The sequence below is a fragment of the Trachypithecus francoisi genome, unplaced genomic scaffold, assembly GCF_009764315.1.
Source record: "Trachypithecus francoisi isolate TF-2019V2 unplaced genomic scaffold, Tfra_2.0 Lachesis_group1, whole genome shotgun sequence".
Lineage (NCBI taxonomy): Eukaryota > Metazoa > Chordata > Mammalia > Primates > Cercopithecidae > Trachypithecus > Trachypithecus francoisi.
In genome coordinates this window covers 31,658,883-31,686,323 of record NW_022681454.1, presented here as the reverse complement: position 1 = coordinate 31,686,323, position 27,441 = coordinate 31,658,883, and the positions used below count along the sequence as shown (strand labels likewise).

The 27,441-nt window shown below is 37.1% G+C and overlaps 1 long non-coding RNA gene across 1 annotated transcript; it reads left to right on the top strand.

Annotated features, from left to right (window-relative positions):
* The first annotated feature begins 9,583 nt into the window (after positions 1 to 9,583).
* On the top strand, positions 9,584 to 25,030 carry LOC117086321. The gene is made up of 2 exons (XR_004438283.1): positions 9,584 to 10,755; positions 24,965 to 25,030. It is a non-coding gene; the product is annotated as an uncharacterized LOC117086321 (long non-coding RNA).
* Positions 25,031 to 27,441: the final 2,411 nt, after the last annotated feature.

The window sequence follows — 27,441 nt, the reverse complement described above, 5'->3', positions numbered from 1 at the left end:
CCTAACTCCCTAACATCACTGTGCACAGGGATGCAAGATAGGTCCTTACAAGGTAACTGCTTCACCTTTTTCTGCCTCTCACCTCCAAAAGGGCACCAGAGGCAAATTGAACATTGAATTATCAAAGATAAGTTAATTTATTTTCCAAATAGTTCTCTATGGGAAGAGAGGAGCCTGCCTCTCACATTCATTTGAAGGGCTTATGGCTGTGTGATTCTCTTTCAGCCCTCCCCACAGAGAAGTCCTGGGTAGCAGCTTATCTTCCCTGTCCTTGAGAGCAGCATCCAGTCAAGCTGGTTCAAAAGAAAACTACTCAGATGCCTATTGTGCATATATATATATATATATCTCCAAGGGTTTTGAGGAATTTTTTTTTTAATCTTAAAGTAAAAATTAGTAAGGCAGCACAAAAGAAAATCGAAGATTCTGAAACACACAAACAAATAAACAACAATGCAGCTAGTCCGTTGTTCCTTTCCCCATGTCTAAAAGTGATCTATGTATAGGAAAATGACTGTGGGCATCATTTCAGTAAATGAGAAAGGATCCATGGAAAGGAGGATTTACTCCACTGTGTTGCCATAGAATACAGCATAACCACCTACAAAGAAACCTCAGCAGTTAAGACTGCTCGCACAACAATAACTTACAATGTGATTGCACAACTCACCAAAAATGTTCAAAACAACAGCACTAACAGCTGCTCCAGGCAATCAGCTCTAGAGAGGAATAACCAGTTATGTTTTTGTTTTTGCAGAGATGGTTTTGTTGCTTCCTTGAGGCTACATTTGTTAAAAAAATATTCTGACCACACTCCACCTATCTGAAATATGCCAGAACACCTGTCAATAAGGGGCAGAGTTTAAACTATGGTGATGTATGTGGATTGGATAAACAGCTTTGTTTCTGATTAGCTTATTTCATTGACCTAATTACTTTATCTTTCTAAGTCTCAATGTTATATTTGTCACTTAAAAATAGATTTACCTTATAAAATTGGCATATTCTGGGGATTTCAAAAATGTCTTTACATAGAAAATGCTGAATAATTTATAATCATTACAATGAGTTTCAATTTTTGAATATTTTCTTCTTGCTTTATTGATTCTTATTTGTTGGAAATTTAACAACTGTTCTTAAATTTACATTAGCCAAGTTAAGCAATTAACTTTACTTTGAGAATGACCAACAGTGAAAACATAACCAAACCAAACAAAAAACTAAACTAACAGCAGCTAGTAATAATAGGTTACACAAAATAGAAGTGTTATTTTTTTCTTCTCATTCATAGAAATTTAATATAGAAAAAGAAAATTTAGGGCTAAAATTTCAGCTCCTAGAAGGCCAGGTCCTTTCTATATTGTTTATTACCTTTAAAAAACATAATACTAATAGCAAATATGTTTTTACTTTTTCCTATGGGCCATAAACATAGTAAACAGCTTTACTTATAGCTCACTTAACACTCAAAATAATCAAAACATTATTCCAATGTTACAGATGGGGTTACTGGGACACAGATAACACATATACAGTTGACCCTTGAACATCTTGGATTTGAAATATGTCAGTCTATCCACAAATACATTTTTTATAATAAGTATATTGGAAAATGTAGGGGAGCATTTGTGACAATTTGAAAAGAAACCTACCAAAAGTTATGTATGTCATGAATGCATAAAGTATGTCTGGATAATAATTGATTTTATCATTTGCTACCATGAAATATACACATATCTATTATTAAAAGTTAAAATTATCAAAATTATGCACACACAGACCATGCATGGCGTCATTTGCAGTCAAGAAATGCAAACTAATATAAAGATGCATAAAACATAACTGCATAAAATTAACTGTAGTGTGTACTGTTGTATTATAATAAATTCATATCCACCTCCTATTGCTGGTGTGATAAGCTCAAGTGTTAAATTTGCTTAAAACACCTGCCATGTGACTCTCGTCATTTCTGTGTGAGACGTTCATCTCTTCAGTAAATTGCGTATAACAGTGAAAAGTGATCTCTCTTGGTTCTTGTGTATTTTTCATTGTATTTAGTACAATACTTTAAACCTTGAAAAATACCATGGGACCCATATGAAGTGTCAATAGTAATGCTGAAAGTGCTCCCAAGAATCAAAGTCATGACAAAACAAGAAAATTTTGAATTTCTTGATATGTACCACAGATTGAGATCTGCAGCTGAGGTTGCCCACAATATCAAGATCAATGAATCCAGCATGAAGACCATTGTAAAAAGGAAAAGGAAATTTGTGAAACCCATGCTGCAGCTACACCAGCATGTGTGAAAACCTTGCACATTTTGTGAAATGCCTTTTCATTTTGTACTGAAAATTCAGCTTTCATGTGGGTGAAGGATTGCTATAAGAAAGATGTACCTATTTACTCTAATATGATTTGAGAAAAAGTAAAGTCATTATATGACAATTTAAAGCAAAAGAGAAGCTGGAGAATTTAATACCAGCTAAGGATGGTTTGATAAGTTTAGAAAAAGATTAGGCTAAATAATGTCAAGGTAAGTGCAGCAGCTTCTGCTGACCAAGAGGCAGCAAATAAGAAAATCACCGAGGAGGAGAAGGATATCTGCCTGACTGAACAAGTTATTTATTTATTTATTTGTTTATTTATTTATTTATTTATTTTGAGACAGAGTCTTACTCTATTGCCCAGGCTGGAGTGCAGTGGCGCGATCTCAGCTCACTGCAAACTCCAACTCCCGGGTTCATGCCATTCTCCTGCCTCAGCCTCCTGAGTAGCTGGGACTACAGGCACCCACCACTGTGTCTGGCTAATTTTTTGTATTTTTAGTAGAGACAGGGTTTCACCATGTTAGCCAGGATGGTCTCAATCTCCTGATCTCGTGATCTGCCTGCCTCGGCTTCCCAAATTGCTGGGATTACAGGAGTGAGCCACCGTGCCCGTCCCTGAACAGGTTTTTAATGCAGAAGAAAGTGACCTGTTCTAGGGGTGGGTATGTGGAGGGAAGGCACAAAGAACATTCATTAGTAAGGAAGAGAAATGAGCACCAGAATTTAAGGCAGAAAGAGATAGGCTAACTCTGCTGTTTTGTGCAAATACAGTCAGGTTTATGATTAGGACTGCCCTTATCTATAAAGCTACTAAATCCCAAGCCCTGAAGGAAAATAAATAAATAAAAGACCAGCTCCCAGTCCTTTGTACTACAAGCAGACCTGGACAACAAGAACATATTTTTCTGGATAGACTCCCATTGATGTTTTGTCCCTGAAATCAGGAAGTACCCTGCCAGTAAGGAACTGCCTTTCAAGGTTTTTTTTTTGTTTTTTTGTGTTTTTTTTTGATATGACATAATGATTTTGGCCACTGAGAACCCCAAGAGTTCAATATCAAAAGCATTAAAATAGTCTACTTGCCATGAAACATAATGTCTTTAATTCAGCCTCTAGTTAAAAGTCATAAGGACCTTTACAGTTCATTATACATGGTACTCTGTGGAAACAGTTGTCATCACTATGGAAGAGAACTTTGAAAGAGAGAACATCATAAAAGTCTGAAAGGATTACACTATTGAAGATGTTGTCCTTCTTATAGAAAAGGCTGCAAAAGCCATAAAGCCTAAAACAATAAATTCCTGCTGGAGAAAACTGTCCAGATGTTGTGTATGACTTGCAGGATTGTCAGCAGAGACAATTAAGAAAATTATGAAAGAGATGCTGGATATGGCAAAACAAGGTTGGGGATAAAAAGCTTCAGGATATGAATCTTGGGGCAATTCAAGAGCTAGAAGACAGCCTGCAAAATAAATTAAAAGAAGACACCCTGATAAAGATGAGTGCTTTCAGACTAGTGTCAGATGATGAGGAAAAAGTTTTAAAATTAGCAGTGCCAAAACACAAACTGACGATTACATAATCTACCAGAGGGTTCTGATTATTCAAGACTGCTTTTGCCTTTTTTGAGGATATGGACTTTTGTATTACGTGGGCACTGAAACTGAAGGAAATTGTGGAAGAAGGATTGATATCAGATAGAAATATTGTTAGAGAAAAAAAAAGAAAAAATTGTCAGGCAGCAATTGCAATGTATTTCCATAAATCTACACTGAGTATGCACACCTGTCTTGCTTTCCGTTTCACTTCCTTCAGCTCTTTCTCCTCTGCCACTGCTGTGACAAGACCAAGTCCTCTTCCTCCTCTTTCTCAGCCATCTGATGGCCATCCTAGCCATCTCCATCAACATGAAGATGATGAGGATGAAGACCTTTATGACAGTCAACTCCCGCCTAATGAATAGTAAGTATATTTTATTTTCCTTGTGATTGTCTTAATAATATTGTGTTTCCTGTAGTTCACTTTATTGTAAGAATACAGTATTTAATACATACAACACACAAAAAAGTGTTAATTGACTGTTTTCTTATGGAAAAGCCTTCTAGTCAACGGTAGGCTATGAGTAGTTAAGGTTTTCAGGGTCAAATATGATATGTATTTTTTCAAATGCATAGGAGGTAGGCACCTCTTACCCCTATGTTGTTCAAGGGCCAACTTTATTGTTCAAGATCATACAATCCAAATATTTGTCTTGGCTAAAGCTGCCACATTCAAGCAAGCAAGAAGAAGGAAGGACACAAGGAAAGGCATGACTTTAGGACACTAATTAGAATACAATGCAATTTTTTTTAAAATTTTTTTTATTATACTTTAAGTTCTAGGGTACATGTGCATAACGCGCAGGTTTGTTACATATGTATACTTGTGCCATGTTGGTATGCTGCACCCATCAACTCGTCAGCACCCATCAATTCGTCATTTATATCAGGTATAACTCCCAATACAATCCCTCCCCCCCACCATGATAGGCCTCGGTGTGTGATGTTCCCCTTCCCGAGTCCAAGAGATCTCATTGTTCAGTTCCCACCTATGAGTGAGAACATGCGGTGTTTGGTTTTCTCTTCTTGTGATAGTTTGCTAAGAATGATGGTTTCCAGCTGCATCCATGTCCCTGCAAAGGACACAAACTCATCCTTTTTTATGGCTGCATAGTATTCCATGGTGTATATGTGCCACATTTTCTTAATCCAGTCTGTCACAGATGGACATTTGGGTTGATTCCAAGTCTTTGCTATTGTGAATAGTGCCTCAATAAACATACGTGTGCATATGTCTTTATAGCAGCATGATTTCTAATCCTTTGGGTATATACCCAGTAGTGGGATGGCTGGGTCATTTGGTACATCTAGTTCTAGATCCTTGAGGAATTGCCATACTGTTTTCCATAATGGTTGAACTAGTTTACAATCCCACCAACAGTGTAAAAGTGTTCCTATTTCTCCACATCCTCTCCAACACCTGTTGCTTCCTGACTTTTTAATGATTGCCATTCTAACTGGTGTGAGATGGTATCTCATTGTGGTTTTGATTTGCATTTCTCTGATGGCGAGTGATGATGAGCATTCTTTCATGTGTCTGTTGGCTGGAATACAATGCAATATTATCCCACTTGACCTCAACTTAGTAACAAGTAACACTTTGTTGCAGGGTGTACTGGGTAATGTAGTCTTATTTTGAGAGACCACTTTGAATACAATTCAATATTATCCCACTGACCTCAACTTAGTAACAAGTAACACTTTGTTGCAAGGTGTACTGGGTAATGTAGTCTTTATTGTGAGAGACCACTTGCCTAGTTAAATGCTGGAAGTTGCCTATTAAGGAAGAATGGATGTTGGAGAACTACAGGCTGTTTCTGTTACATGGATGCAGGCACTTCTATTAGATTTTGTCTACATGGATACAAGATATTCTTAATCAAGTCTACTTTTAAAAATTCTCCTCCTGGAATAGTCCTGTTTACAGCAGATCTTAACCATTTCCAGAAGGTTAAGGCATTGTATATTCCACACAAAATATTTTCTTCAAATCATCAAATCAGGTTCCCCTCAAAATCCTTTCTACTAGTAATTTCACTTTTCTATTTGTTAGGCTAGAAAAGTTAGTCTTTTTTTCAGACAAGTTCAGAAACTTGGAATGTCTGATCTATCGTTTATTATATACGTTGAAAGTATGTAGCATTTCCCAGGCACTTTTTACAGATACTAGTCTTGAACAGATAAATAAGACAAGTCCCTGTTTTCACAGGTGTTACTCTCTAGTGGGAGTGGGGGGTGGAGGAACCAAACAAAACTATAAGAAAGAAATAATTTGAATTCCTATATTGTTTGCTGAGTGGTTACTATATGCTATATCTCCTACTTTTAAGAAATTTAAAATTTATGTGAGAAATAAATATATTTATAGAATTACAAAATAAGCATAGGTTTCAATTAATAACATAAGTGATCATCATTGTAGGTAGTGCCAAGAATTGTGAAGGGTCTGGGATTTTTCTCCCCTTGCAAACTGATAAGTTAGCCTGCCACAGTTTCACAGATCGTGGTACAAGACATGAGGCTCTTGTGTCAGAGACAAATGTCGTTGCTCTTTATAGAACAACAGGCAGCATGAGATGGACCTTCACGTCAATTAACCTTTGCTTCCAAATCCCATATGGGTGATCTGGAGTGACTCAGGTCATTATTGTATACCCAGTGGATTTGTGTCACAAATGAGTAATCCCAAGTTTAGGAAGGTCCAGTTCTTTTTTATTGTTGTTGTTTTTTAATTAACTAATTATTATTATTATTTTATTTTATTTATTTATTTTTTGGGGATGAAGTCTCGCTCTGTTACCCAGGCTGGAGTGCAGTGGCGCCATCTCTGCTCCCCGCAAGCGCTGCCTCCTGGGTTCACGCCATTCTCCTGCCTCAGCCTTCTGAGTAGCAGGAACTACAGGCGCCCGCCACCTCGTCCGGCTAATTTTTTGTATTTTTTGGTAGAGATGGCGTTTCACTGTGTTAGCCAGGATGGTCTTGATCTCCTGACCTCATGATGTGTCTGCTTCGGCCTCCCAAAGTGCTGGGATTACAGGTGTGAGCCACCACGCCCAGCCAGGAAGATCCAGTTCTTTAAAGGCTTACTAGCAGACATCTCACCATTTGCCTTGAAATGGAACATTGTCTTTGTTACATTGGTTAGGCAACAAATCTCTCTGCTCTGGAAAGAGATACTTTTTCTGTCTTACGAAACAGTTTGCTATGCAAACATCTTTGAAGAGATAGCCTAGAATAGCAGCTGATTCAAAATGTGCAGAAACCTTGTCTCCCATAGAGAATTGTCTCCCAACAGATATATGAGACTACAGAGTGAGACTTTGAGCTGTGTTTGCATAATCAAAGTGGTGCAGGCATTTAAACAACCAAAACACAAGATGTGTATTTTATTCCAGATACATAAAATGAGTATGTTTATGGTGTATTTTAAGAGATGATGTGAATGAATAGTAAAGAGAGCTTTAAGTGCATTACAGAAGCCATACTTCATTCTGAAGAATTCCTGAAGCCAGTTAAACAAGAACCATGTATAGTGAAAGCAAAATTTGGGCAATTTTTATAATGAACTTGCTAGAGTGAAATCATCACCATGGATCATGGTCAGAGATGGGTTGCACAGGGAGAATCCACTGATTACATAAGAGCAAAGAAGATAAATACATCCAATGTATTTCCAGTGTCCTAAGCTTAAATAACCATGGAAATTATAGCCATATAATGAGAAACAACTAACTCGGAAGGACTGGTTATACAGCTGGAAGAATTAGGCTGATCTGAACTGTGTTTAATTTAGTCTAGTCTGAAAATATCCGAGTAGAAAATACCCAATAGGAAGTAAGAAATGTGTGATTAGAAAAATGTGTTGAAATTGAGCTTTTGGGGGGTATGAAACAGTGGTAGGCTCAGTGGTGAGTTTGGTACCAAAGTAAAATCTCAGACCCTTCACTGGTCTTGAAAAAGTTGTCAGTGTTGAATAGGGAGGGGTACTGAGAGCCTAAGTAATTTCAAGAATGAGAGTATTCAGTACAAAACTAAAACACTTTCTGCCAAAGAAAGCATTTATTTTCTTGTAATTCTTAATAAATCGCTGTATTTCACAGACCTGAACTCGAGTTTCAATCTGAAAAAAAAAAAAAAAAAATCCACTTTATCTTGTCTGGCAAATAACAGCCCTCAGTTTTTTGCTATCCAAGAGCATGTAAATACACTGGATTCAGTTAATTAGTAAACTAAATCTTCCCTGTCTAAAAAGCCTCTGAATATTTCTTCATTGCTTTATATACTCTGTGGAGTTATATGAAAATTTAAGGAAGATTTAACTATAATTTGAGTTAGTTGAGTGGCACAGAATACACTTTTGCTTTTCCCTCTGGCAGTTCATATATTCATTCCTTCCCCCAATTACTTACTTATACAAAAAATGTCTATCAACAAATGCGCTGGGATGCATTTTGCTAGGTATATATGATACACTAATGAATCAACAAAGTTCCTATCTTATTTCTTGTGTAGAGTCCTTAGGTTGCACCTCAGGTCTAGTAAATGAAACAGTTCAGTTGTGCCTGAACACTTGTCATCATAACTACCTCAGGCAAGGTTCTTAGCTATAGGCAGCATATACCAAATCTAGCTGACTTAAATAGAGAATGCATTTATTAAAAGGATTGACAGGAACTGCCATCATTCTAGGAAGGCTGAAAACCAAGGTGAGAACACAGGCAGAAACAAGGGAGCCCAAGTGGCTAGAGCCACAGCCAAATGTGAACATGTAAACTGAGGAGAGTGTATTTTTCAGATCTGTTTCCTGAGTCTGGAGTAGCCCCTGTCGAGAGCCAAGTGCATAGTGAGGTCAATGGTCAGGCCCTATGGATACGTTTGCACATCTTGCTACAAGGCGTCTCGTGTGCTCTCATGCTTGACTCAGGCCCACAGCACCCCCATCCTTCCATTACAATTTCCTGATGTGTTCCCATTTTACTCTTTGCCTGATCCTGCTCCAATGCTCTACAATTAGGACCACTCACAAAATTAGTAAAAGTAGGAAATAGACACTCATTGACAAATTCAATGTCTAGATAGATGTTTTGTCTTAGGCTCTTAAATTAAAATTAAAGCAGCAGTTAACCTTTTTTAGATATTTTGGAGTGTCTAATACATTTTTGAGGAAATAGGTATGTTTGAGGAATAAAATAACGAAGACAAATCCTGGCAGTTAGTCACTGTCTGGAGGAAAAAGCTATATAAAAGCTATCTATACTATAATAATACATTCTCATGGAGTTTTGTGTAAAGTATTATAAGAACACAGATGAGAGAAGAATTCTGTCTGCAGTAGGCAAGAGAAACTCCAGAAAAAGAGTTGCTTCCAGTTATCAAAATATCGTTTATACACAAACATAATTTCTCTACTTGTTCAGAGTATGGGTGTTTCTCTACTTGTTCAGAGTATGGGTGTTCCAGTAAAATGTGTATATTTGATTTTTGACACTTCACAGGATTAAAGTATATCCCAATGAACATAATTTGGCTAGCTGTAAACAGCATCCCCACATCTACAGTCATATGGCATATTGGTCCTATGTTCCCGGGGCCCTAGGCTACACAATAAATTTTTTTAATATTACAGTTGTTGGATGATAAGGGAAAATAACATGTAACCAGAAAATAGAATCTTAAAAGCTGTTTTTAATGTACCAAGGAAACATATTCTGGAAATGAATTCTTTATCTTTAAGATTTAATCTGCCTGGGGTACATTCTTGGGGAGAGCGGAAGACAAGACAAAGGTAGACATAAATGAAAAAGCATTCAAAATTTTATATTTTAAGCTTTCCATTTGATATTTAAAGGTGTGGCAGATATTTTTGTGAGCTATCTCTGTGTGAGCAGAACACATCAGCCTGGTTGCCTGTGGAATGTAGCAAACAACTCAGCAGTGTTCTCAGCAAGGATCACACATTTTCACATCATTTAGGCTGTGGGGCCACAAACCCAAAAATGTCACCCACCCTTGGCATCTCCATTAACGGGAGACATTTTATTTTATTTTTTAATTTCATGAAGCAGAATTCCTGAAATAATGGTTTTCTCAGCATGTAGAAAGATTCCTACAGGGACTGGGATGCCTGCTTCAAACTATCTCACTTGCCTAACTCATCTCCTCACTCTGAGCATGTATTGACCTCTTTTTCTTTCAGGAATATGAAATATTTGACTGTTGTGAAATATTTTCTTGTCACTCTTTGCTTTCCCTGAAAGAAATCTTGATTTTTCTGCTGTTGAAAATCATTGCTTTGTATTACAGAACTACCACTAAGAAGATCCCTATAAAAATATTAATATACAAGAGAGTCTAATATTCCAGGAGAAGTGCTTTTCTAGAAACATTTCACTCACCAATAAATTACAGGATATATGCCTCAAGAATAAATCTAAGAACAGTTGTATGGATAAATAGATGAATGAAAATTAGTTGGCTATAACTTTAAATAGCAAAGGCTAAGATGAGTGGAGAATGAGACTCAGGACACATCTGATTTCTACATTATAAATATTAGTGAAACTCTATGGTAGGAAGAGTTTTCCAGAAATAGTAGGCTCAGATGATGTATCAAAATAGGAAGCCAAGACATAGACAATTTGTCAAAAAGAAATGAGCTACATAAAAAAAGATAGGTCTCCTGGTTTGCTAGTATGTACCAAAGATTTACAGTGTATTGTGTGTGTGCATGTGCTCAGGAACATATGTTCATGTGTGTTTAAAAAGAGAGCCAATGCGGCCGGGCACGGTGGCTCACGCCTGTAGTCCCAGCACTTTGGGAGGCTGAGGTGGGTGGATCACGAGGTCAGGAGATCGAGACCATCCTGGTTAACACGGTGAAACCCTGTCTCTACTAAAAATACAAAAAATTAGCCAGGAGTGATGGCAGGAGCCTGTAGCCCCAGCTACTCAGGAGGCCGAGGCAGGAGAATGGCGTGAACCCAGGAGGCAGAGCTTTCAGTGAGACAAGGTTGCACCACTGCACTCCAACCTGGGCGACAGAGCGAGACTCCGTCTCAAAAAAAAAAAGAAAAGAAAAGAAAAATAGAGCCAATGTGTTTTGCTTACAGGTGTAAGTCCCAAAAGGCTGTGAGAAGATCCCTGCAACTGCCTGCTAATATCCTATTAATATCTTCGACAAACACTTTACTCCTCTGATTAAAAAAAAAAAATGTGTTACACAAAAGCACCATCCTGATGTTAAGGATTATCTTGCAATTCAAACGAGTGCATACACTGATGATTAGTTACTTGATTAGACTTAAAAAGCCCAGGAATGAAAATTAATTGTAAAAATTAAGATTCATAAGGAGATCTAGGGCAAGTACCTTTTAGACATCATATGGACCACCTCTGTTGAGCCTTGCTTTAGTTACCTATTGCAACAGAGCAAATTACCCCTCAAACTTAGCAGATAGAAACAGCAAACAATAATCACCTCACAATTGAGAAGCAGCATAGCTGGGTGTTTCTGAATTAGGGTCTATCATGAAGGTAAGTCTAGAGGCATCCCCAGAAGGTTCAACTTGGGGAGAATCCACTTCCAAATTTATTCAGCATGGTAATAGAAGGCTTCAGTTTTTCAATAGAAACTATTGACAGGAGACCTTAGTTCCACACCACATGGGCCTCTCCTGAGTCTGCTTGTGTGTCTTTATGATGTGGTAGATAGCTGGCATTCCCCAGAGTGGGAATGATAAGTAAGGATATAGCATAAATATCATATATCCATATAAAATAAGGGAGGATATTACAAAAGGGCGGTGCACCTTAGAAGACATGTACAATTGGAGAGCTATAAAACTAATCTGTAATAGTTAAGATTGAACAATAATAGAAAAAAAGGAAAAGTTATAGAAAACATAATGAATCTTGACTTGTCAAGTACATTAAAACTTAAATAGTCATATTTTCAAAAGAATACGTGGAGTCCCAGAGTCTTACTTGATGTGAAATTAAAAAGTGATAGAAAACATGTACTCTCTCTGATATAGGGAAATTTTTGCTGCATAATGAGCTACCCTGGCTGGGTGTGGAGGCTCCCACTTTGGGAGGTTGAGATAGGAGGATTGCTTGAAGACAGGAGTTCAGGGCCAGCCTGGGCAACACAGTGAGACCCTATGTCTACAAAAAAGAAAAAGAAAAAGAAATACAATCTGCTTCTAAAATGAGGGTCTTAAGCAACATTTATTTTCTTCAAAATTCTCTGGCTAGACTACAAATGTTTTGTTGGTGTAAACCAACTGTGCTGATTTCTGTGCCCAGTCGATGGTTCGGCCAGGCCAGGCTGGTATAAAATGGTGTTTTTCCGTTGTCTGGTTGTTGATTGATGTTATCTAGGTTGACAAGGATGGCTTGGCTAAGTGTCTGTCATCATCCAGATAGCTAGCCTACACTCATTCATCTTATAATAGCTATATGCTTCCCATGAGTGGCAAGAGAGAGGAAACCTCAGTTTCAAGGTTCTTTTCCAATGTATGCTGGCATCAACATTGCATTTGTCATTCCTTTTCACAAAGTGAGCTCTGTGAAACTTTATCTCGTAAAGTGAGGTGCTATAAAGTTACATTGTGAAGGGCCTTCAACCAGGGATTTAGAAGACTGATTACTAATTTTCAACTAATACACTATTTAATTATTATTAGCCCCAATTCATTGTTTCTTGAAATAATTTAAGAGCATTGATAATTTTGTCTTGGTGAAGAGTATACCCCAATCCAATAGAGTTGGAAATAAAAGCTTGCATGCCGTAACTGAATTGAAAAAATCATTCCAGGGAGCGGGAGATAAATGGGAGAAAGCCAGACAGGAAGCAGAGAAAGCCATTACAATGGCTTGATTATGGAATTATTTAGTTGATGCACTGAGGACAACTGAGGCTTGATCCCACCAGGACTGTCCAAGGAAACATGCAGAACACGGAAGGAAAAAGGAAGGAAGGAAAAAAAGAAGTGAGGTTTTTCACCAACCATCACATACTCATAGTTCAATAGCTACTCCATAGCATGTTAACTACCTCAAACTCCCAGGTCATTCTGTCATTAATAAGTGGGTTTCCTCATGTGTAAACGTCAGTAGAGTTAGAGAACCTCCAAGACAGAAAGTGAGAAACACATGAGACAGCTGAGGGGCTAGTTACTGCACAAATGCCTGGAGGAAAATATGGACCAAGAATTCTGTGGGCTACCAAAAGTTTCCAGTCAGTACTTTTCCATAAAGAAACTACAGAACTCGTTATATGTTCTGTCTCAACCCCTACTAGAAACATCTGATATGCAGAAAAATTAAGTAACCTGCTCAAAGCTATTAATACAAAAATAGTTAGTGAAGAAGTGGGATTTGAAGATAGCTTTCTAACATCAACGTCTGTGGACTTTTTTTTTTCCTTTTTGTTTTTTGACAGGATCTTACTCTGTTACCCAGGTTGGAGTGCAGTGGCATGAGCACAACTCACTGCAGCCTCGAACTCCAGGGCTCAAGTGATCATCCCATATCAGCTTCCTGAGTAGCTGGGACTACAGGCATGTGTCCCCACGCTTGGCTAATTTTTTACTTCTTCTAGAGATAGTGTGTTACTATTTTGACCAGGCTGGTCTTGAACCCCTGTCCTCAAGCTTTTCTCCCACCTTGACCTCCAGAAGTGCTGAAATTACAGGTGTGGGCCACCATGACTGACCAAAAGTCTGTGATTTTTCAAAGTACTTTACTTCCTATAATTCTTGGCTCATGTATGTGTGTGCATGTGTATGTATGTGTGTGTGTGTGGTTTCCTTTTTTGTAGAGATGAGTTGGGGATGACCAAGCACTGATGGAGACAGTACATTCTTTGGCATCACTCTATAATGGGATATAATGTATCTTTTATAATCTATTCATTCTAAAAAAAAAAAAAAAGAAATTACTTAGGGACTTTTCATAATGCAACAAGTGAGGATACGCAGCCATACAAGAGCAAGTTGACATTAACTGGATAGAAGTTTCCTCATCAGACTGAAGTTGGCTGACAGTGTTTTCTTTCAGGCAACATAATGTCCGTTCCCTTCTGCATTACATCTTCAGGTAAGCAGGTAGGAAATAAAATAAGAGAATGGGTCATATTTTAAGAGGTGCTTGGAATATTCCATTTAAATACAAATTGTATTTTTATGGTTGTACCCTGGCTTACTCACAAATTCATCAATCAGAACTCCCTATTAATTATCATTTCTTCAAATCTTTCAGTAAAAATGACAACTGATGAGCATACTGATGTCTCTAATACATTGTGAGTCCATAAAAATACTTCAAGATTATCATCGCAATGAAATCACATTCGCTGTAGTTTTATCATTGGTTTTAAGTTTGGAAAATTACTGGTTCACATACAATGTATATGATAACTTCATTAACACTAAGATTTGATTAAAAAATTATTTGTCTGCTTTGCAATTTTAAAACCGAGACTTACTGTAGAAGCAGTTAAGTGTATATGTGTTGCTTCCCGGGATGAACAAAGTTGGTCAAATAAAGAAACCTACTGAATTTTACTGCTGTCTCATAAAGAGTGTATATAGCACTCATAAAGAATATGGTGGGAAAGTAAATTATTTACTGTGAGAACCTTGGCTGTGAAATCATTTATATACCACTAAGGGATTTGCATACAGTGGAGGAAGGAGAGCCTGAGAATTACATTTCTATGCTTTTCTCCACTTTTTCCATCTCGGTATAAGGCATTAAGCTTCTTAGGTTTTAGATACAGAACAAAAATGTCTATCACAAAATTTCTGGGGGATAATTGCTGAAGGGATTTCTGACACTTTAAAATTTAATTGTGGTGTTCTTTGTTCTTTAAACAATATAGTGGACTTTCTATAATTCTTAGTGTGTTTAAAAGCACTTTATTACCAGGCACTTTAAGTGTATTCTGTGTAATTTGAAATATTTATTAAATATCTGCCACTGTGGTTCTTAGAGAGTCCACTGAGCCCCACCTACATAAGAAACGTTTAGAAATGTCATGCCATTGGGAAATCTACTATGGGCTAAGTCTTCCTTACACCATTTAATAATACTCTCTACAGTCTCACATTCTTAGTAAGAAATTCTTAGGAAAGAAAACAAAATCATTTTGACAACTAGATTACCTCTTCACTGAAAAGTAGAATGTCAATCATTTCTGCTTTTTTAAGCCACTAAATGGTAATGTCTTGGCACAGTTGAGCTAGAGCAGCAAGGAAACACCTTTATAAGTTTTTGAAGTCCATCTTTTTGCACAGCACAGTAGAGTTCAAAAATGTGTTCCCTTGCATTATACCCCTTCAATTACAAAGTAAACACAGGCATCAGAAATAGACATTATCACCATTCTCATTTCACAATTGGAAAAGCAGACACTCACAGAGGAAAAATGACTTTTCCAAAGTCACAGAGAGATGTAGGAGAAAAACTGGAACTGGAATGTTAAAATTTCATTCTGTGCATTATTCACTCAGTATTCCCTGATTCTGCCCTGAATATACAGAGAAGACAGGGTGCTTTCTAGTTCTTGCTCTCTCTGTTACTGTAAAATCTCTCTGTTGGTCCAAAGTGTCATTGCTCTTAGGCTAACCAAACCCAGGTGCAAGATTTTTGAAATAGATTTATTTTCTCAAAACTTTGCGTTATTTTTTACCTGTAACTTTTTTTTTTTTTTTTGACGGTGGTGGGGGCCATGATACAATATCATAGTCTGAAGTTTATTCTGAGAAAGATGTTGACAGTTGTTTGATGAAAAATTGGTCTTTTTGAAACACTTAAGGAAGGCAGTATCTTACATTTGTGATGTGTTTTTGCTGTTGTTGTTGTTATTTTTTTATTTTTTTTATTTTTCTTATTATACTTTAAGTTCTAGGGTACATGTGCATAACGTGCAGGTTTGTTACATATGTATACTTATGCCATGTTGGTGTGCTGCACCCATCAACTCGTCAGCACCCATCAATTCATCATTTATATCATGTATACCTCGCAATGCAATCCCTCCCTCCTCCCCCCTCCCCATGATAGGCCCCGGTGTGTCACGTTCCCCTTCCCGAGTCCGAGTGATCTCATGGCTCAGTTCCCGCCTATGAGTGAGAACATGCTGTGTTTGGTTTTCTCTTCTTGTGATAGTTTGCTAAGAATGATGGTTTCCAGCTGCATCCATGTCCCTACAAAGGACGCAAACTCATCCTTTTTTATGGCTGCATAGTATTCCATGGTGTATATGTGCCACATTTTCTTAATCCAGTCTGTCACAGATGGACATTTGGGTTGATTCCAAGTCTTTGCTATTGTGAATAGTGTCGCAATAAACATACGTGTGCATGTGTCTTTGTAGTAGAATAATTTATAATCCTTTGGGTATATACCCAGTAGTGGGATAGCTGGGTCTGTAACTTTATATCATTTCATGCACATTGCACTGTGGGAATAAACAAGAGTAAGATATCAATAACTTTTGATTATACATGTGCTAGTATCAGAATAGCAAAAAAACAAAATTGTGGCTTTTATTGTCATGACAGTAAATGACCCATTTTAGATGTCCAGATGACTGATTTAGGGCACTACAGACAGAAAAATTAATTTTGTGTAAATTTCCAAACTAGCATCTATTGTTACAGCTGGAATGCAAAGCTGTGATGTTTAGGTATCCTGAGGGTAGCCATACTAATGTATTTGAGAGAATCTCTACTGCCTCCCTCTCTTTACTTCTCCCTCCCTCCCTCTACTCTTCTCACGCCAGACCTTTTTTAAAAATAACTTACTGTAATAAGTCTTTTGTTTTTTCTATTTCTTACAATAAATTTCATTTTCCTTTTTTAAAGTTACCTGCCATTTTCTCAGGAGACAACAGAGTATAAACTAAGATTAGCAGTATACATTTTAAAGTTGCACCGAAAATTGTCAGGCTAATGAGGAAGCATACTCATCAGTGATGTATTCTAAGCAATTGTTTTTTTTTTTTTCACATATTATAAAAAAAAAGAGAGACCAGGAGTCTTCCCAAGGTCATGGGTCAAGTTAATAATGCACTTTGGACTTGATACCAAATTATCTAACCTCTAGGAACAGTTCTTTTCTTTCTATACTATGAAGGCGTTTATAATCATCAAACACAAATTGTGCATCAGGAAGTATTATTAGTTTAAAAGTAATTTTTAAGCCAAGAAAGGAATAGCTATGAAAATGATCAGTAAGTCTGGTGAATTACACTCAGAAAATTGTTAGCAATCACAGTGCTAACATCCAGAATGAAACCAAACTATATACCAGGCTTTCTATGGAGTCATATTGTCATTGCTGCCTTTGGACACTGGATGTAGCTAATGCCTCTCCTTCCCTAGAATGAGCATTCTACTACTGGGAACCCAAATCCAAAATACACTGGCTTTTTCAACTTTAATCATGTAAGACTACTGGTCTTTCGTCAAAACTTCCTAAATGCAAAAAATATTACTTTCATGAAAGAAAATGCTAAGCACCAGTACAAAGAAAAGAGAATTATCTATACATTGGAGATATGTTAGCAATTGAAAGAAACAGTAATTCCAGAAACACTAAAGGATTTATTTGAGTACTTACCTCAAAACTACATGATGTTTTTTCATAACAAATTTAGTTTTTTAATATATTTTTTCTTTAAATTATTTATCTTCTCAAAGAAAATCCTATCAGATACAGCTAATAGTTTTTATTCTCTTTAAATAAATTAAGAACACTGATAGTCATTGAGTTCCTCAAATTTGAGCAGGTTTAAACAGAATTTGCTAATAGAGAAATTTTGATATTATGAAAGATGAATGTAACACCAGGCGATGTAATGGCATTTTATCTTTGTTTCTCAAAATCAAATATGCAAATATACACATGAAAATAATAGAGGGGGCGGAGCAAGATGGCCGAATAGGAACAGCTCCAGTCTCCAACTCCAAGCGCGAGCGACACAGAAGACCAGTGATTTCTGCATTTTCAACTGAGGTACTGGGGTCATCTCACTGGGGAGTGCCAGACAATTGGTGCTGGTCAGCTGCTGCAGCCCGACCAGTGAGAGCTGAAGCAGGGCTAGGCATTGCCTCACCTGGGAAGCACAAGGGGGAAGGGAATCCCTTTTCCTAGCCAGGGGAACTGAGACACACAACACCTGGAAAATGGGGTAATTCCCACCCCAATACTGTGCTTTAAGCAAACGGGCACACCAGGAGATTATACCCACACCTGGCCGGGAGGGTCCCATGGCCACGGAGCCTCCCTCATTGCTAGCACAGCAGTCTGCGATCTAACCGAAACAGCAGCAGCGAGGCTGGGGGAGGGGTGCCCGCCATTGCTGAGGCTTAAGTAGGTAAACAAAGCTGCTGGGAAGCTCGAACTGGGTGGAGCTCACACCAGGTCAAGGAAACCTACCTGTCTCTGTAGACTCCACCTCTGGGGACAGGGCACAGCTAAACAACAAAAAGGGAAGCAGCAGAGGGTGTGCAGACGCCAACGACTCTGAAAGCTTTGAAGAGAGCAGTGGATCTCCCAACACGGAGGTTGAGATCTGAGAACAGACAGACTGCCTGCTCAAGTGGGTCCCTGCCCCCTGAGTAGCCTAACTGGGAGACATCCCCCACTAGGGGCAGTCTGACACCCCACACCTCACAGGGTGGAGTACACCCCTGAGAGGAAGCTTCCAAAGTAAGAATCAGACAGGTACACTCGCTGTTCAGCAATATTCTATCTTCTGCAACCTCTGCTGCTGATACCCAGGCAAACAGGGTCTGGAGTGAACCTCAAGCAATCTCCAACAGACCTACAGCTGAGGGTCCTGACTATTAGAAGGAAAACTATCAAACAGCAAGAACACCTATACCAAAACCCCATCAGTACGTCACCATCATCAAAGACCAGAGGCAGATAAAACCACAAAGATGGGGAAGAAGCAGGGCAGAAAAGCTGGAAATTCAAGAAATAAGAGTGCATCTCCCCCTGCAAAGGAGCACAGCTCATCGCCAGCAACGGATCAAAGCAGGTCAGAGAATGACTTTACAAATGAGAGAAGAAGGCTTCAGTCCATCAAACTTCTCAGAGCTAAAGGAGGAATTACGTACCCAGCTCAAAGAAACTAAAAATCTTGAAAAAAGAGTGGAAGCATTGATAGCTAGAATAATTCATGCAGAGAAGGTCATAAATGAAATGACAGAGATGAAAACCATGACACAAGAAATACATGACAAATCCACAAGCTTCAGTAACCGACTCAATCAACTGGAAGAAAGAGTATCAGCGATTGAGGATCAAATGAATGAAATGAAGCGAGAAGAGAAACCAAAAGAAAAAAGAAGAAAAAGAAATGAACAAAGCCTGCAAGAAATATGGGATTATGTAAAAAGACCAAATCTACGTCTGATTGGGGTGCCTGAAAGTGAGGAGGAAAATGGAACCAAGTTGGAAAACACTCTTCAGGATATCATCCAGGAGAACTTCCCCAACCTAGTAGGGCAGGCCAACATTCAAATTCAGGAAATACAGAGAACACCACAAAGATGATCCTCGAGAAGAGCAACTCCAAGACACATAATTGCCAGATTCACCAAAGTTGAAATGAAGGAAAAACTCTTAAGGGCAGCCAGAGAGAAAGGTCGGGTTACCCACAAAGGAAAGCCCATCAGACTAACAGCAGATCTCTCGGCAGAAACTCTACAAGCCAGAAGAGAGTGGGGGCCAATATTCAACTTTCTTAAAGAAAAGAACTTTCAACCCAGAATTTCATATCCAGCCAAACTAAGTTTCATAAGTGAAGGAGAAATAAAATTCTTTACAGATAAGCAAATGCTTAGAGATGTTGTCACCACCAGGCCTGCCTCACAAGAGACCCTGAAGGAAGCCCTAAATATGGAAAGGAACAACCGGTACCAGCCATTGCAAAAACATGCCAAAATGTAAAGACCATTGAGGCTAAGAAGAAACTGCATCAACTAACGAGCAAAATAACCAGTTAATATCATAATGGCAGGATCAAGTTCACACATAACAATATTAACCTTAAATGTTAATGGACTAAATGCTCCAATTAAAAGACACAGACTGGCAAACTGGATAAAGAGTCAAGACCCATCAGTCTGCTGTATTCAGGAGACCCATCTCACATGCAGAGACATACATAGGCTCAAAATAAAGGGATGGAGGAAGATCTACCAAGCAAATGGAGAACAAAAAAAAGCAGGGGTTGCAATCCTAGTCTCTGATAAAATAGACTTTAAACCATCAAAGATCAAAAGAGACAAAGAAGACCATTACATAATGGTAAAGGGATCAATTCAACAGGAAGAGCTAACTATCCTAAATATATATGCACCCAATACAGGAGCACCCAAATTCATAAATCAAGTCCTTAGAGACTTACAAAGAGACTTAGACTCCCATACAATAATAATGGGAGACTTCAACACTCCACTGTCAACATTAGACAGATCAGCGAGACAGAAAGTTAACAAGGATATCCAGGAATTGAACTCATCTCTGCACCAAGCGGACCTAATAGACATTTATAGAACTCTCCACCCCAAATCAACAGAATATACATTCTTCTCAGCACCACATCGCACTTATTCCAAAACTGACCACATAATTGGAAGTAATCCACTCCTTAGCAAATGTAAAAGAACAGAAATTATAACAAACTGTCTCTCAGACCACAGTGCAATCAAACTAGAACTCAGGACTAAGAAATTCAATCAAAACCGCTCAACTACATGGAAACTGAACAACCTGCTCCTGAATGACTACTGGGTACATAACGAAATGAAGGCAGAAATAAAGATGTTCTTTGAAACCAATGAGAACAAAGATACAACATACTAGGATCTCTGGGACACATTTAAAGCAGTGTGTAGAGGGAAATTTATAGCACTAAATGCTCACAAGAGAAAGCTGGAAAGATCTAAAATTGACACTCTAACATCACAATTAAAAGAACTGGAGAAGCAAGAGCAAACACATTCAAAAGCTAGCAAAAGGCAAGAAATAACTAAGATCAGAGCAGAACTGAAGGAGATAGAGACACAAAAACCCTCCAAAAAATCAATGAATCCAGGAGTTGGTTTTTTGAAAACATCAACAAAATTGACAGACCGCTAGCAAGACTAATAAAGAAGAAAAGAGAGAAGAATCAAATAGACGCAATAAAAAAGGCTAAAGGGGATATCACCACGGACCCCACAGAAATACAAACTACCATCAGAGAATACTATAAACACCTCTACGCAAATCAACTAGAAAATCTAGAAGAAATAGATAATTTCCTGGACACTTACACTCTTCCAAGACTAAACCAGGAAGAAGTTGAATCCCTGAATAGACCAATAGCAGGCTCTGAAATTGAGGCAATAATTAATAGCCTACCAACCAAAAAAAGTCCAGGACCAGATGGATTCACAGCTGAATTCTACCAGAGGTACAAGGCAAACCGGATTCAGCAGCACATCAAAAAGCTTATCCACCATGATCAAGTGGGCTTCATCCCTGGGATGCAAGGCTAGTTCAACATTCGCAAATCAATAAATGTAATCCAGCATATAAACAGAACCAAAGACAAGAACCACATGATTATCTCAATAGATGCAGAAAAGGCTTTTGACAAAATTCAACAGCGCTTCATGCTAAAAACGCTCAATAAATTCGGTATTGATGGAACGTACCTCAAAATAATAAGAGCTGTTTATGACAAACCCACAGCCAATATCATACTGAATGGGCAAAAACTGGAAAAATTCCCTTTGAAAACTGGCACAATACAGGGAGGCCCTCTCTCACCACTCCTATTCAACATAGTGTTGGAAGTTCTGGCTAGGGCAATCAGGCAAGAGAAAGAAATCAAGGGTATCCAGTTAGGAAAAGAAGAAGTCAAACTGTCCCTGTTTGCAGATGACATGATTGTATATTTAGAAAACCCCATTGTCTCAGCCCAAAATCTCCTTAAGCTGATAAGCAAATTCAGCAAAATCTCAGGATACAAAATTAATGTGCAAAAATCACAAGCATTCTTATACACCAGTAACAGACAAACAGAGAGCCAAATCATGAATGAACTTCCATTCACAATTTCTTCAAAGAGAATAAAATACCTAGGAATCCAACTTACAAGGGATGTAAAGGACCTCTTCAAGGAGAACTACAAACCACTGCTTAGTGAAATAAAAGAGGACACTAACAAATGGAAGAACATACCATGCTCATGGATAGGAAGAATCAATATCGTGAAAATGGCCATACTGCCCAAGGTTATTTATAGATTCAATGCCATCCCCATCAAGCTACCAATGAATTTCTTCACAGAATTGGGAAAAACGGCTTTAAAGTTCGTATGGAACCAAAAAAGAGCCCGCATTGCCAAGACAATCCTATGTCATAAGAACAAAGCTGGAGGCATCACGCTACCTGACTTCAAACTATACTACAAGGCTACAGTAACCAAAACAGCATGGTACTGGTACCAAAACAGAGATATAGACCAGTGGAACAGAACAGAGTCCTCGGAAATAATACCACACATCTACAGCCATCTGATCTTTGACAAACCTGAGAGAAACAAGAAATGGGGAAAGGATTCCCTATTTAATAAATGGTGCTGGGAAAATTGGCTAGCCATAAGTAGAAAGCTGAAACTGGATCCTTTCCTTACTCCTTATACGAAAATTAATTCAAGATGGATAAGAGACTTAAATGTTAGACCTAATACCATAAAAACCCTAGAAGAAAACCTAGGTGGTACCATTCAGGACACAGGCATGGGCAAGGACTTCATGTCTAAAACACCGAAAGCAACGGCAGCAAAAGCCAAAATTGACAAATGGGATCTAATTAAACTAAAGAGCTTCTGCACAGCAAAAGAAACTACCATCAGAGTGAACAGGCAACCTACAGAATGGGAGAAAATTTTTGCAACCTACTCATCTGACAAAGGGCTAATATCCAGAATCTACAAAGAACTCAAACAAATATACAAGAAAAAAACAAACAACCTCATCAAAAAGTGGGCAAAGGATATGAACAGACATTTCTCAAAAGAAGACATTCATACAGCCAACAGACACATGAAAGAATGCTCATCATCACTGGCCATCAGAGAAATGCAAATCAAAACCACAATGAGATACCATCTCACACCAGTTAGAATGGCAATCATTAAAAAGTCAGGAAACAACAGGTGTTGGAGAGGATGTGGAGAAATAGGAACACTTTTACACTGTTGGTGGGATTGTAAACTAGTTCAACCATTATGGAAAACAGTATGGTGAGTCCTCAAGGATCTAGAACTAGATGTACCATATGACCCAGCCATCCCATTACTGGGTATATACCCAAAGGATTATAAACCATGCTGCTATAAAGACACATGCACACGTATGTTTATTGCGGCACTATTCACAATAGCAAAGGCTTGGAATCAACCCAAATGTCCATCTGTGACAGACTGGATTAAGAAAATGTGGCACATATACACCATGGAATACTATGCAGCCATCAAAAAGGATGAGTTTGCGTCCTTTGTAGGGACATGGATGCAGCTGGAAACCATCATTCTTAGCAAACTATCACAAGAACAGAAAACCAAACACTGCATGTTCTCACTCATAGGTGGGAACTGAACAGTGAGATCACTTGGACTCGGGAAGGGGAACGTCACGCATCGGGGCCTATCATGGGGAGGGGGGAGGGGGGAGGGATTGTATTTGGAGTTATACCTGATATAAATGACAATTGATGGGTGCTGACGAGTTGATGGGTGCAGCACACCAACATGGCACAAGTATACATATGTAACACACCTGCACGTTATGCACATGTACCCTAGAACTTAAAGTATAATAAAAAAAAATAATAAAATAAATAAATAAATAAATAAAAAATAAAAAAAGAGGGATTTTGGACACAGACATGCATGTGCACAGAGGGAGGTCTGTGTGAGGTCACAGCTAGAAGGCAATCGGGGGAGAAGAAGCCTTCAAAGAAACTAAACCTGCTGGCACCTTGGTCTCAGATCTCCAGCCTTTAGAACTATGAGAAATAAATTTCTATTGTTTAAAAAAAAAAAAGAAAAGAAAAGAAAAAGAAAATAATAGTATGATTTTTGAGTTTTGAAGTCATCAAAAATTCAAGTAATTATGAAAAAATGATGTGATAAAAGTAACCTTTGCTTCATATGTGTTTTTTTCTTCATTAGGTTGTTACATACTTTTAAGCAATATTTGCTTCTGTGTAATTGGACCAATATAAATAAAAAATGTATTTATAAGTGGTTTTTTTTTTGCAATTCCTTTAGGAAATATCAAAATGTGCACAATAAATAAATACAATTTTTATTTGTCAATTAAAACTAAAATTTTTAAAAGTATATATCAAAGGCGTTCTCAATGTATCTTGCTATTTCCCAAAGTCTATTGCTTTGCTTATGAATAAGGATAAACATAAAAATAACTGAATGTATAAACTTAGCTCCATATACATGTCATGGTGTTTCATCTTACTAGAAAATATTATATACTCAGTAGATGGATATCAGTTCAACTACATTTAATATTTGGCATTCTGTAGTAACTTCTTCGAGACTGGCAGTGGCCAAAAAGCTTTGGTCTTCATGAGAAGCTTTCACAGTAAACATTTATTTTTTTCATTAAAGTTACATCACATTTACTTGTATAGCCCAAATCAAATGTACACTCACTTTCTCAGGTATTAATTGGGAAAAAAAAAAGAAGAAGAAGAAGAAAACTAGAGAGAGAGAGAGAAAGAAGGTGTATGAACTAGCTTTTACTTAACCAACTAATGCTGAAGGTCTCCATTCTCCCTGGAAATGCTTATAGTAGAGAAAATTCTCTTTGATAGAAGGCTAGTCCCATGCTCACAGAGTAAGATTTTTATTCCCAAATCTCTTTATGCCAGTTACACTGTTATTGTGATAAATTAACCCAATTATGGCTCACGCCGGTAACGCCAGCACTTTGAGAGGCTGAGGCAGGCAGATCACGAGGTCAGGAGTTTGAGACCAGCCTGGCCAACATGGTGAAACCCTGTCTCTACTAAAAATACAAAAATTAGCCAGGCGTGATGGTCGGTGCCTGTAATCCAAGGTACTCGGGAGGCTGAGACAGAAGAATCACTTGAACCCGGGAGGTGGAGTTTGCAGTGAGCTGAGATCATGCCATTGCACTCCAGCCTGGGTGGCAAAAGCAAGACTCTATTTCAAACAAAGAAGGAAAGAGAGAGAGAGAGAGGAGAGAGAGAGAGAGAGAGAGAGAGAGAGAGAGAGAGAGAAAGAGAGAGAGAAAATAACTCAATTAAATATTATGTAAACCTGTAAAATATGAGTTTGCAATAAAGGTGATTTTTATGTCCATGAAATTAAATTAAAGGTTTTTGGAAGACTTAAGGCTATAAAAAATCAAACATGAATTTTTGGATGGGATGAATGTAAAAGGTTAGAATATATAATGATCAAGAAGTTTCTACTCTCAAACTGCTTTGTAATGTCTAAATGTGAACCCCACCATAAATAAATTCATAGTAGAAATGGTAGAGGGGCATTTTGGACTGAATTTTTTGCAAAACTTTGAATACGAAATTATATGCCAGCAGTCTAAAATAGGAAGGAAAGGGAACCTTTGTTCCATATCCAAAGTTTGAAGAATAAATGCATAATATGATTTATATTAACATATTTAAGGAATGGTAAAAAGTAATGACAATGTTTGATTTTTACTTAAATCTTGATAAGCTTGTACAAACTTAAGTGTATTTCTCATTTGAATTCTAATAAGTAAGACATCTTCACTTACTACTGAAACGCTATTTCTATGATATTTATGCATTCTTAAACATATTTTGGATACAGCAAATAAATAATTTATTTGTTATTAATATAAGATGTATATATTTTTCTTAATCCTAATTTACTTTAAACTTAAAATAGTAGTTAATAATACACATATAACTTATTTATCTACTAATAAAAACTAACTTTTGTATATTTATTAGTTTTCTTCAAATTTGGAAAATAATTTGGAAAAAATAGCATGGCCTATGGAAAAGAAGAATTCATAAATTAATCTTTAATTGACCAAAAGTTAAAAATGAGCTAATGCATATTGGACACAAACCATGTGTTTGTTATGTACAATTACTATTAATTTTAGATTTTTAAATATTTGCTTTATCTGTATCTGGTTTTTACATATGTACATATATAATCTATACTTTCCCCAACACACATTTGTTTGTGTAATTCTATTAATTTAGTAACTTTACTGCTCTCTGTCCTCTTTTTCCACAACTTTACAATAGAAAATAAATAGGTTTTTGTGAGAAATGAGACAACCAATTAATATATGCAAAACGCTAACAAAAAGAATGCTAAAATTTCACATATTTTATCAATACTCTAAATATTGTTAACTAAGTGATATTGAAGACTTTATATTTAAATTCTACTACATCATCAAATGACTCTTATTAAGTTATCCTTGAAAGCAGAAAAGGAAAAAAATATACATTACTATTTTGATAAACACTGTGATAAAAATGGCTGCTTTTCCTTATATGTATAAAATCTCATTCTGTCTTCATAATTCTTAAAATTGACTCTTTTAACAATCTAGGTAAGTCACTGGAACATTTTAACAATCCAGTAAGTCATTGGAACATTTTATATCATAGATTTATTGCATGGTATTTTATTTTTACCTGATATGCTAACAAGAAATTTTAATAGATGAATAAAGCACAAAGTTATATTTTTTTCAAAATATATACACATTATTGGCAAAAAAAAATAGTGATTTTGCAGAAGAAGAACCTGCCTTAGATGGAATTCTTTTATAAAGCGATTGCATTAAATTTCTCCAAATTTTTTTGTTATCAAAAAAATCTATATGAACTAATGCAATTCACACTAAATTATGAAGACGGCAGTTTTGATTCTCTGTTTATGATGAATGTGATGATAACTGTAACTTTTACCCTTAACAGTAGACATATTTTTGCAATTTATATTTTGTGTCATGCCTACAGATGAAACTAGTTGAAACTAGGTGTCTTAAATATCTCTTTATTTTCCCATACTATCCATTAGCAGACGCTAAGCAGTAATATTTCCCACAACTTTCCTACGTGTACACATGTGCATACTATTATTTTTGCAATATTTTACATTAATATATACATTGCTTCTTGAATATGATTTAAGATATTTTCAAGATTTTGCAGAGGCCAGAAACAGATAAAATATACTTATTTTTATTTGTTTATATATATTCTACATTTTTCTCTTTGTAATTTCATAATGTAGATATACTAAAATGTGTGTTCTTAAATATATACACATTTGAGTTGTCTTTAAGCTTGTCTTAAATATTAATACAATATACACTCGTATGTGACTGTTTATGCATACATCCTAACAAATGGACAAATGGAAAGGATATGCTAGTTAAATA